This window comes from Microtus oregoni, unplaced genomic scaffold (genome assembly GCF_018167655.1).
Source record: "Microtus oregoni isolate MIOR12 unplaced genomic scaffold, Mior012 000029F_ref0000214, whole genome shotgun sequence".
In the NCBI taxonomy this organism is placed as follows: domain Eukaryota; kingdom Metazoa; phylum Chordata; class Mammalia; order Rodentia; family Cricetidae; genus Microtus; species Microtus oregoni.
Window position 1 is genome coordinate 15,505,246 of NW_024543088.1, and position 11,802 is coordinate 15,517,047.

Below are 11,802 nucleotides of genomic sequence, written 5' to 3' on the forward strand. Positions count from 1 at the left end.
CACGGAGCCATCCTCCTGGCCCTGCCTCGCACACTTAGCAATGCTGTGGGGTTGTGGCAGGCCCATTTGGATGTGTACAACTTTCATCGTGATCACTCTGAATGCTGCTGGATCTGATTATAGTCTTGGTTAAGGGCTCCATTTGTGTCAGGCTCAGAGATAGCATTTTCAGCTCTTCTCCCTATTTTTTTTTTGGCTCTTACATTTAAAACGTACTTCTATGCAAGCCTGCCTGTCAACAACTGTTCTCTTGTTGCTGTGTGATTATGTGCAGATTGCACGCCCTCTCTGAGCCTTAGGAGCATGATGGTGTGGGTCAGCTATCCTCTGCCTAACAGCACTGTAAACTGATTCTGCCATCAGGGGAAGAGGCCAGAGGTATCCCTACTCCCGGCAGCTGGATCAGGGGCAGGACCTGGGCCTGAACCAGGCTTCTCCCTGGGAGAGTGGCTTGGTTTATTCATTTACCAAAAAAGTGAGCAGCAATTTGACTCTATTTATATGCAAAACACAAATGAGGTGTTTAGTACCCCACTGATTGATACTTGGGGAGTTTAACGTCATTCACGGAATGAAGTGCCAAATGGGGAATCATCTGTCCACTCCACACAGTGATGAGACAGGAACATTGTAGCCCAGCTGCTCCCCTAGCTGGCAACTTGGCCTTATTAGGGAGCTGGCTTCTAACAGAGTAGCAGACTCTCACTTTCTGATCTGAGAAGTCTTGCCCCCTCCAATACCACTTTCTCTGGCTTCCCATAGCTTTTCCTGATCAGCCTCTAGTTGAGCCACCAACCAGTATTCTCAACCCAACTGTGTTAGATTTCAGTATCTAACCCCTGCCCCCCTGCATCAGTCAGTGGTGTGCTGAGCACCTGATACGTTTCTTCCCCCTCATACGAATAGAGTCAAATTGCTGCTCACTCCTTTTGTAAATGAATAAACCCAGTCTCCCAGGGAGAAGCCAGCATCTCCTAAGCTGAGGCCTCTTTATTCTGTCTACGCTGTTGCCCCTGATTGCCAATTGGGTCTCTTGTGGTTTACTCTTGACTTAGTTCAAGGTAGTCTCTTTCAACGAGACTTTGCTGTCCAGTACCCATAGCTAGTTCCTGATACAAAGAGACAGACCTCCCCACCACAGACATACACACACACACACACACACTCGTAACCCACACATAGACACAAACTCACTTGAACTTGGAGTCCGTTGTCCTCTTGGTGTGTGTGGGCCACTTGGAGAAGGCTGCAGATCCAGTGTGCTGGGGACACTTCTCTTTTGTCAGCAGCTCACTAATGGCTTCTATTTTCACAGACTTAATTATGGGCTTGCCACTTGGGCAACCACAGCACGCACAATGCCTTTTTTGGTACTCTGCAGAACCTGGGGAAGTCCGGGCTATTATTACCTTTATTTCTCAGGTAAGTGAACTGTAGGAGACTCAGTGGTGCCAACCAGCACTCTTGAAATTCAGAAGAAAGTGGCATAGCCTAGATCTGAACCAAAGCTATGGTGGACTGAGTCACTGTGTGAGGAAGAGGAGAGAGACGGAGAGAGGGGGAAGAGGGAAGAGGGAAAGAGACAGAGGAAGAGGGATAAGAGAGGGAGGGGAGAGGAGTAGGTGAGAGAGAGAAAGGGAGGAGATGGAGAGAGGGAGAGAGAGAGAAAGAGAGAGAGGAGTGTGTGTGTGTGATGCAGGAGTGACAAAGCAAGAAAGAGGAGAAAGAGAGGAAGAGAGGAGCATGAGAGGCGGAAAGCTACGAAGGAGACATAAAGAGAAAGCAGACAGGGAGGAGAGGGAGAGGACGCAGGTGAGAAATATACAGGACAGAGAGAGGAGTGAGACAGAAGAAAGGGAGAAGAGAAGGGACAAGGACAGAGGAGGGGCATGCGATAGAAAGACAGCCAGAGAAAGGATAGGAGTGCGTGGGGCAGGGATGGGGTGGGGTGGACATTGAGACAAGAGGAGGAGACGTGATTCTCTCTCTCTCTCTCTCTCTCTCACTCACACACACACACACACACACACACACACAGGTGTGTTTATGCAGGTCTGTAATCCAAGCACTTGGAGGTTGAGGCAGAAACACTGAATTCATGGCTAGCCTGGGCTACACAGTGAGTCTGAGGCCAGCTTGAGCTACATAGAAAGAAGTTATCATAGAGCAAATGAAAACTCCAAGTTAAAAGAATAAAACACTCAAATATTGACAGCCATTCACCACCTCTTAATTTAGAAGCATTCTAAATTCTGAAAAATTCTTCGTGTCATATATATATGTATATACATACACATACACACACACACACATATATATATTAATTTTCACGACTACCCCAGAAGCTCAATGCTTTGGAAATCAGGGCTGTCTTATGGAAGTCCAGAGATAAGTAACTTGCCTGAGATTCACAGCTCCTAGATGGTAGTGCTGGCATTTAAATTTAGGCAGTGTGGGCGGAATACCTATGTCCCTAACCTTGGCAGTTTCTACTGAGTCTCCCACTAACATACACTTCTCATACTCCATCCGGTCTGTTGTTCTTGCTGTGATTGTTTGTTTGCTTGTTTGTTTTTTCCACAATCTAGAATCAACTGGGAAGAGAGTCTTAATGAAGAATAATTTAGATCAGATTGGCCCGTGGGAATTTCTCTGGGGGACTGTCTTGATTATTACTTGGTGTGGGAAGAATCAGCTCTAGGTAGAGTCTTGAGCAGTGGAACAGTGGAGAGAGGTGGCTGACAGTGAGCAAACCTGAATGCATTTTAATTTCTCTCTGCTCGTGGCTGTGTCATGTGACCAGAAGCTCCTGCCTTGATGGACTTTTCCTGCAGTGATGAATTTATGATTCCTTTCGTTCCTAATTTGATCCCTTTCTTTTCTTTTTGAGAAAGGGTCTTTCTTTGTAGCCCTGGCTATCCTGGAATTTGCTACATAGACCAGCACAACTTTAAACACACAGAGATCTGCCTGCCGTTGCCTAAGAGCTGGGATTAAAGGTGTGTGTCACAGTGCTCAGCCCTATTTTATTTTTGTCAACATACTTTTTAAATTGAAAATGTTGCAATCATGGTTTTCACATCCTCTAGCTTTTCCCAGATCCTCCTCACCCACCTAACTCCACGCCTTTTCTTTCTTTCTCCTGAAACACACCACCCCTCACACACTTGCAAGCCATATCCCACAAAACCACAAAAATGGGAAACATGCAAGCAAACCTAATAAGACAGAAAGTGTCCCACCAAGGCAATATGAGATGAAAGTATACAGGAATACCATTGGATTTGTTGTGTGTTGGTCAGTTGGGTATGGGGCCTGCCCTGAAGTGTGGGTTATATACTCAGTGAGACTCCATTGGAGAAAACAAAGTTTTTCTTTGCCAGTAAGTATCAAAGTAGTTTCTTTGTTAGGGGTGGGTGCCCATGTAGATTTCCCACTCTCAGTTCTGAGACCCCCATCTGCTTGAACCTGCACAGGCCCTGTGTGTGCTGCCACAGTCTCCGCGAATTCTTATGTGCATCTGTCCTGTTGTGTATTACAATTTTAGGTTGTTTGGGGGTTTCCATGGGGCCCCTTTGGCTAATAACTCAACTGGATGTAACCTCTTCCCAATCCGGGAAGCTTCATTTGTTGATGAGAGATGTTCATTTGGGGCTCTGTCTGCCCCATTACCTGGTGTCTCCATTTTAGATCTCTTTTGTATACATAACCTTCTATTGTAGGCTTCGAAATGATCCTTAGTGTCAGTCGTCTCTTTCCATAATCCCTCTCTCACCTCCTTTCCCATCCTCCTCCCGATTCAATCCTTCCACCGAGGTCTCCTCTGCTGTCTCTCCATAACAATATATTCGATTTTCCTTTCTTTGGGAAACCCTCCCTGCCTTTCTATTCCCTTTCTCTATGTCTAACTTCTGTGATTACCCAAAGCGTGACGTGCTAATCCAAGACTTAGCAGCTAGCATCCACATATAAGAGAATACACACAGTATTTGTCTTCTGGGACCTGGGTTACCTCACTCAGGATGATTTCTCTTTCTAGCTTCATCCATTTATCTGTGAATTTCACGTAAAAAAAAAGAGATTTATTTATTTATTTGTTTGTTTGTTATGTGTTCTGTATGTATGCCCACATGCCAGAAGAAGCCACCAGATCTCTTATAGATGGTTGTGAGCTACCATGGGGTTGCTGGGAATTGAACTTAGAACCTCTGGAAGAGCATCCAGCTAGTGTTCTTAACCTCTGAACCATCTCTCTGACTCATGAATTTCACTATTTTTTTTTAAATTGTATTTTATTTTTATTTTATATGCATTGGTGTTTGTCCTCCATGTCTGTCTGTGTCAGAACTTGGAGTTACAGACAGTTGTGAGCTGCAGTGTGGGTGCTGGGAATTGAACCTGGGTCCTCTGGAAGAACAGACAGTGCTCTTAACCACTGAGTCATCTCTCCAGCCCCGTAAATTTCACTTTTTAACAGCTGAATAATATTCTATTGTGTAAATGTAGCACATTTTCATTATTCATACATTTGTTGATGGGCATTTAGGTTGTTTCCAATTTCTGCAGTTTTTAAAAATTATTCAGAATTGTTTTAGTGATACTGTGGGGTTTTTTGGTGCATGTGTGTGTTATTAAGCTGAAAATGGTACTTTCAAGATCTGTAAAGAATTGTGTTGGGATTTTGATGGGCATTACTTTAAATCTGTAGACTGCTTTTGGTAAAAATGGCCATTTTCACATTACTAATCTTACTGATCCATGAGCATGGGAGATCTTTCCATTTTCTGATATCTTCTTCAGTCTATTTATTAATTTCTTAAAGTTTTTACCATACAAGTCTATACTTGCTTGGTTAGAGTTACCCCATTATAGTTTATATTGCTTTAGGCTACTATGAAAGATATTATTTTCATTATTTCTTTCTCAGTCCATTTGCCATTATAAGAGGGCTACTGATTTTTATGTTTTAATTTTGCCTTCTGCTACTTTGCTAAAAGTGCCTCTCAATTGCATAGGTTCCCTTCCCTGATGGAGTTTTTTGAGTCTTTTATGAGTAAAAATATATCATCTGCTAATAAAAATACTTCAACCTCTTCCCTTCCTCTATGTATCACCTTGATCTTTTTCAGTTGTCTTATTGCTATAGTTAAGACTTGAAGTACTATATTGAATATTGAATAGGTATGGAGCAAGTGGACAACATTGTCTTACCCTTATTTTAGTGGAATTGCTTTGAATTTCTCTCTATTTAAGTTGATGTTGGCTATGGGCTTGCTTTATATTGCTGTTATTAAGTTGAAGCATGTCCCTTGTATCCCAACTATCTCCAGGACTTTTATCATGAAGGGGTATTGGATTTTGCCAAAGGCGTTTTGTGCATGCAGCGAGATGATCATGTGTTCAGTCTGTTTATTCAATGGATTATGTTTACTGTTCTATATATGTTGCATCATCCTGCTTTTTAAAAAATATTTATTTATTATGTACACAGTGTTCTGCCTGCTTGTATGCCTGCATAACAGAAGTGGGTACCAGATTTCATTACAGATGGTTGTGAGCCACCATTTGGTTGCTGGAAATTGAACTCAGGACCTCTGGAAGAGCAGCCAGTGCTCTTAATCTCTGAGTCGTCTCTGCATCCCATCCCTGCATTTTTCATTCAGTAGTGCATTGTTCAGTTTCCATGAGTTCATAAACTTTCTGTTGTCTCTGTTGTTGATATCCAGCTTTACTCCATGGTAGTCCGAAAAGATTCAGGGTATTATCTCAGTTTTCTTGTGTCTGTTGAGACTTGTTCTGTGTCCAAATATGTAGTTAACTTTGGAGAAAGTCCATGCATGCATAGCTGAGAAGAAGGTATATTGGGTTATTGTTGTTGTTTTGAGACAAGGTTTCTCTGTAGCTTTGGAGCCTGTCCTGGAACTAGCTCTTGTAGACCAGGTTGGCCTTGAACTCACAGAGATCTGCCTGCCTCTGCCTCCCAAGTGCTGGGATTAAAGGTGTGCACCACCACTGCCTTGCTAAATAAGATATATTGTAAGTGGAGGCTGCTCTTTTGTTCCCAGGCCCAGACCCAAATAATCACACAGAAACTATATTAGTTACAACACCGTTTGGACTATCAGCTCAGTTTCTTTATTAAGTAACTCTTACACCTCAAATTAACCCATTTCTATTAATCTATGTATCACCATGAGGCTGTGACATACTGGTAAGTTTCCAGTGTCTTTCTCCTTTGGCAGCTGTATGTTGTCTCTCTGACTCCACCTATTCTCTCTTTCTGTATCTCTGATTGGATTTCCTGCCTGACTTTACTCTGTTAAGCCATTGGCCAAAGCAGCTTCTTTATTAACCAATGGTAATAAAACATATTTACAGCATACAGAGGGGAATCCCACATCAATATATCATTTGTGTTTGGGTGACATTTTCTGTAGTTATTTGCTAGGTCCCTTTGATTTATGGCATAATTTAATTCCAGTATTTCTTTGCTTAGATCTTGTCTGGATGACCTGTACATTAGCGAGGGTGGGATACTGAAGTCACACACTGTTACAGTGTGAGGGTCAATATATGATTTTAGCTGAAGTAGTGTTTCTTTTATGAACTTAGGTGTCCTTGTGTTGGGGGCATAAATGTTTAGAATTTCAATATCCTCTTGATGGATTTTTCATTTGATGAGTATCCTTCCCTATCGTGATTAGTTTTGTTTCGAATCTATTTTGTCAGATATTAAAATGGCTACTCTGGTTTGTTTACTTGGTGTCTTTGCTTGGGATATATTTTCCATTCTTTTACCCTGAGATGATGTCTATCCTTAATTTTAAGGTATATTTACTGGGTGTAAAAGAAGGATGGATCCTGTTTTCATATCCAATCTATTAGTCTGTATTTTTTGGCTTGTTTTTTGAGATAGGGTTTCTCTGTGTAACCCTGGCTGTCCTTGAAATCCCTCAGTAGGTCAGGCTAGCCTTGAATTCAGAGATTGGCTTGCCTTTGCCTTCCAAGTGCTGGGACATGTACCACCATTGCCTGACTTAGTCTTTTGTAGGTGGAGACTGCTTGTTCATTTCCTCTCTGCCTAGACCTGAATAATCACATAGGAACTATATTTATTACAATACTGCTTAGCCTATTATCTCAGGCTTCTTATTAACTAACTCTTATGTAGTAATAAGGGCGGCGGGGCTGCTTCCCCGGCACCCGGCCGCCCCCATGGCTAGCTTATGCCCGAAATAACAACACACAAACTGTATTCATTTAAACACTGCTTGGCCCATTCTCTTCTAGGCTAATTATCACATATTAATTTAGCCCATTTCTAATCATCTATGTATGGCACCCCAAGATGCGCTTACCAGGAAGATTCTAGCCTATGTCCATCCTGGGTTGGAGCTTCATTCCGGGAGTGGGGCATGGCGTCTCTCTCAGGCGTCTGCTCCCGAGAGGAGAGCTGTCGAGTCTGAGCTCACTTCCTCTTCCTCCCAGCGTCCTGTTCTGCCTACTCCTCCCACCTATCTTCCAACCAATAAAATGGGCCAAGGCAGTTCCTTTATTAGCCAATGACCTTCCTCCATCACTCTTACATCTTAAATTAACCCCATTTCTATTAATAAGTGTATCAGCACAAGGCTGTGGCTTGCTGGCAAGGATCAGGTGTCTGTCTCCTTTGGCAGCTACGTGGCATCTCCTTGACTCTGCCCACTTTCTCTCTGTATCTCCTCCAGCCTGGCTGTAGTCTGCCCTGCCATAGGCTAAAGCAGGTTTATTCATCAACAAATAAAAGCAACACATATACAGAAGGACCTCCCACATCAATCTCTGTCTTTTCATTGGGAAATTAAAACCAATAATGTTGACATATTGACAGTTATTAATGAGCAGTACTTATTGATTCCTGTTGTTTTGTTATGATGTGGCCTCCCCTTTTGATTTACTGTTTGGTGACTATTTATTCCTTGTGTCTTCTTGGGTGTGGTTAACTTCTTCAAGCTAAAGGTTCCTTTTAATGCCTTCTGTAAAGCTTAATTGGTAGGTAGAACTTCCTTCCTTCCTTCCTTCCTTCCTCTTTCCTTTCTCCCTCCCTTTCTCCCTTTCTCCCTCCCTCCATCCCTTCTTTCTTCCTCTAATTATATAATTTGTAGATTTAATATTTTCATAGTGTCCCAGATTTCCTGGATGCTTTATGCATGGATTTTCTTTTGTTTTAGATGTAACATTTTCTTTGACTGAGGTAGCTTTTCTTCTATCTTGTCTTCAGAGCCTGATATTCTCTCTTGCATGTCTTGTACTCCATTGAGGTTTTTTTTTTGTTTGAATTCCTAAATTTTCCACTTTTCTCTCAGCTTGAGTTTATTTTTGTGATTTTATTCTTACTTTCATGTGTTTAACTGTTTTTTTTTGTTACTTCATTCAACTGTTATTGTGTTTTCATTAAGGGACGTATTAATATCTGCTCTAAGAGCCTTGAACACATTTATTATTGCTGTTTTGGAGTTCTTATCTTGTTTTTCATCTGGATTGCATTATTCAAGAGCTCCTGGAATAGGGCTATTGGCTTCTGGTAGAGGCTTGTTATTTAGCCTGTTAATGTTGGTCTTTTTACATTGGTGTCTAGGCATTTGAAATTATGATGATTGAGGTGTTTCTGGTGTTGATATCTGGATTTTTGACTTTGTCAGGGGCATGTTCCTTTCTTTGCTATTACTATCTCTGAATCTTAAGCAAGTATGGAGGCTATGAGGACCCTGGTGGAGAGTGTATCTTCAGGTTGGTGGGTGGCAGAAAAGAATGGAGGATTGGCTGGGAGAAAAGACTTTGAGGGGTAATGGATGACTGGGGCCTATATCAGGTGGCAGAGTTCCCAGAGAGTGGGGGTGTGGCAGGGCAGTGGCGAGGAAGAGGCTCTTGCAAGTAGGTTGCAGTGGAACAATAAGTCTGGAGAGAGAGGGATGAAAGGGGGACCCTGGGTCACACCAAGAGTTAGAGTGTCAAGTGAATGGAGCTGGGTGGGTGGAGAGCTCCTGTAAGCAGGCTGCGTCAGGACTAAGAGTGAGTGTTGACACAGTGTAATGGGGGACAGGAAGCATCATGAGAGTCTCTTACCCGAGTCCCACTGGGAATCCTAAGTAGAAAATATTTCTGGGACCAGCAGCTGGCACAAAGGAGTGGTGATGGGCAGGATCCTCACACAGAGAAGTTCTCAGGGCTTGTCAAGGTGTTTTGTTACAGCAGCAGAAATGAAGCCAGAGGACTTGTCCAGAACATGTCCCCTAGGGCTGGAGAGACAGCTCAGCACTGAAGAAGGCTTGCTATTCTTGAGAACCCAGGTTTGGTTTCCAGCACCCCTATGGTAGCCCACAACCACCTGTAAGTCCAATTCTAGGGACTCATGTGCAGGCGGGACACTACTGTTGGCGATCCAGGAAAGAAAAAGAAGCTTATGAATAAGTTCATGGGTCTTTGTGGGGAGGTGACACAAAATGAAATCCTGACCAAGGATGGACCAAGAGGGAGTTTAGTATCTTAGCTTCTCCAAACTCTTTGGGACCAGGTATCCTAACCCAAGGCCACTCTTGTGTTCATTGACTCCCTAGTGTCCTTTATCAGATAATCAGGTGTGTTCCTACCAAGACTTATATCAGAGAAGAGAAAACCTTGGAAGGGGACCCAGTCGCATGATAGTCCTCACCTCTTCCTTTCTGATTTTACTCAATCTCTCAAATAGTATTGGAAAATAACAGGAAGTTGTACAGACATCCGCTCCAGATCAGGGAGTTTTGGTTCTCCTTTTCTGTTTGGAATTACAGAAGGGAGGCCTCACTCATCATGTCCTGGATCCTGACTTGTCCTAAATGTTTTGTGTCACCATAGGTCCCCCTCAGGGGTTCATTAACATTGTCCCTCCCACCTCCATGAACATGGGATCACCCACTTCCGTGAACAGGACATCCACCTCTATAAACATGGAACCTCTCAGTGCCATGGATATGAAGTTTCCATTCCCAACAAACATGGTATCTCCCATTCCATGACCAAGGTATGCTGGCTGGCTTTATGCCACTTGACATAACCTAGAGTCATTGTGGAGGAGGGATTCTCAACTGCGGAAATGCCTTCATAAGACTAGCCTGTAGGCAAGTTTGTCAGGGATTTTCTTGATTAATGATAGATGTGGGAAGGCACTGTGGGTGGAACCATCCCTAAGCAGGGGGGTCCTGACTTATATTCTTATATAAGTCTGAACATGCCATGAGGAGCAAGCCAATAAGCAGCCTCCTTCACAGCTTCTGTTCCAGCTTCCTCCTCAGTGAAGAAGTGTGACCCAAGAGTTGTAAACTGAAATAAGTCCTTTTGGTTGCTTTTGATTATGGTGTTTATCACAGTAATAGAAACCCCAACAAAGACACGTGGTATGGTCAATCTCCACAAGCAAGGTATCTTCCACCTCCACCGACACCATATATTCTACATCAAAAGCTACTTGCTGTGTAGTCTGTTCCAAACTTACAGGTGTGGTTCAAGCATTATCTGTGCCCCTAAGACTGTGTCTCCACACAGAGGAGAGCACTGGAGTTCTTCCTGTAGATATACAAGAATGGCACCCAATGTGGGACGTAGATCCACAGAAGACCTAAAAAAAAGTTTAAATAAAAACAAAAAAGAGGGCTTTTAGATCCACAGAATGGGAGCCAAGCACAGCTTTTTGGTAGCTGCAAATTTTTTTTGGATGGGCTCCATTTGCTGGCAACAAGCAGGAGCACTGTGGCTACTTTAAGAGAAGTCTTCCTGACTCAGTATTAGTGACAAAAATTGCACAGCTTTTTTAAGATCTGGCTTCTTGGTTCATGCTGGCAGAATGAATTCTGGCTCTTTCGGGAGGTCCTGTACTTAAATAGGGTTTGTGAGCAGAGTGCTACAGCTTGCTTAATGGCAACACAGACCTACTGTGTGCCTGAAAATGGGGCCGTGAGCATGGCTCACAGAGCTGGAACTGAACAGACCTCTGCCATGTTGGACTGGGCAGAACCAAAGGCAAAGCAGCCTTAGTCCTAGCCATGCCATGTAGCATTTTAAGAAGTGATCATGGTCAGATAAAGGTTACAGATATGCAATAAAGACAGATTCAGATGAAAAAGACCTCTAAATGGGTCACAGTGATGGATGGATAATGTATATAGTCTTGAGAGAGAGAGAGGAAAAAGAGTATAGACATTTATAATATAAAAGAGTACAAATAGTTATAGATTAAAGGAGTAAATATAATAAAATAAATATTAAACTTGTAAAAAAGGTAATAGAGTAAAAAATCTAAGCCGTGTAAAGATGGAATATATGCAGAGAGTCTGGATTATGTATATTATTGTGTTTTCTTTGAATTTTTGTCTATGAATGAGCTAAGTACACAGAGACATTTTATTGTATGGGCTGCTAAGATAAACCAACATATATATTTTAAAGATATCTTGACTTCAAAATTTTGGTCTAAGGATATGTTTCTTTGGGAAAGAGGTTCTGCTTTTGTTTCCACAGAGGATGAGATCCTGTGGATTCTTTCCAGACTAATGTGGTTTGATAGACAAAACCCCCCTGAAAGGTCACTGTGAACACCCCCCCAAAATTACTTTGCCCAACAAAAAGCAGGAAGCAGTTTGGAGAGAACTATGCTCCAAATCCCAAATATTGCCTATAAATGTTTGTTTACATTTAAAGGGGGGATATGCTATAGAGATGAATACTTTGCATTGGTATGAATCTTGGTTTATTGATACAAATTTGAGGTCAATTTTGTTTTTTTAATAT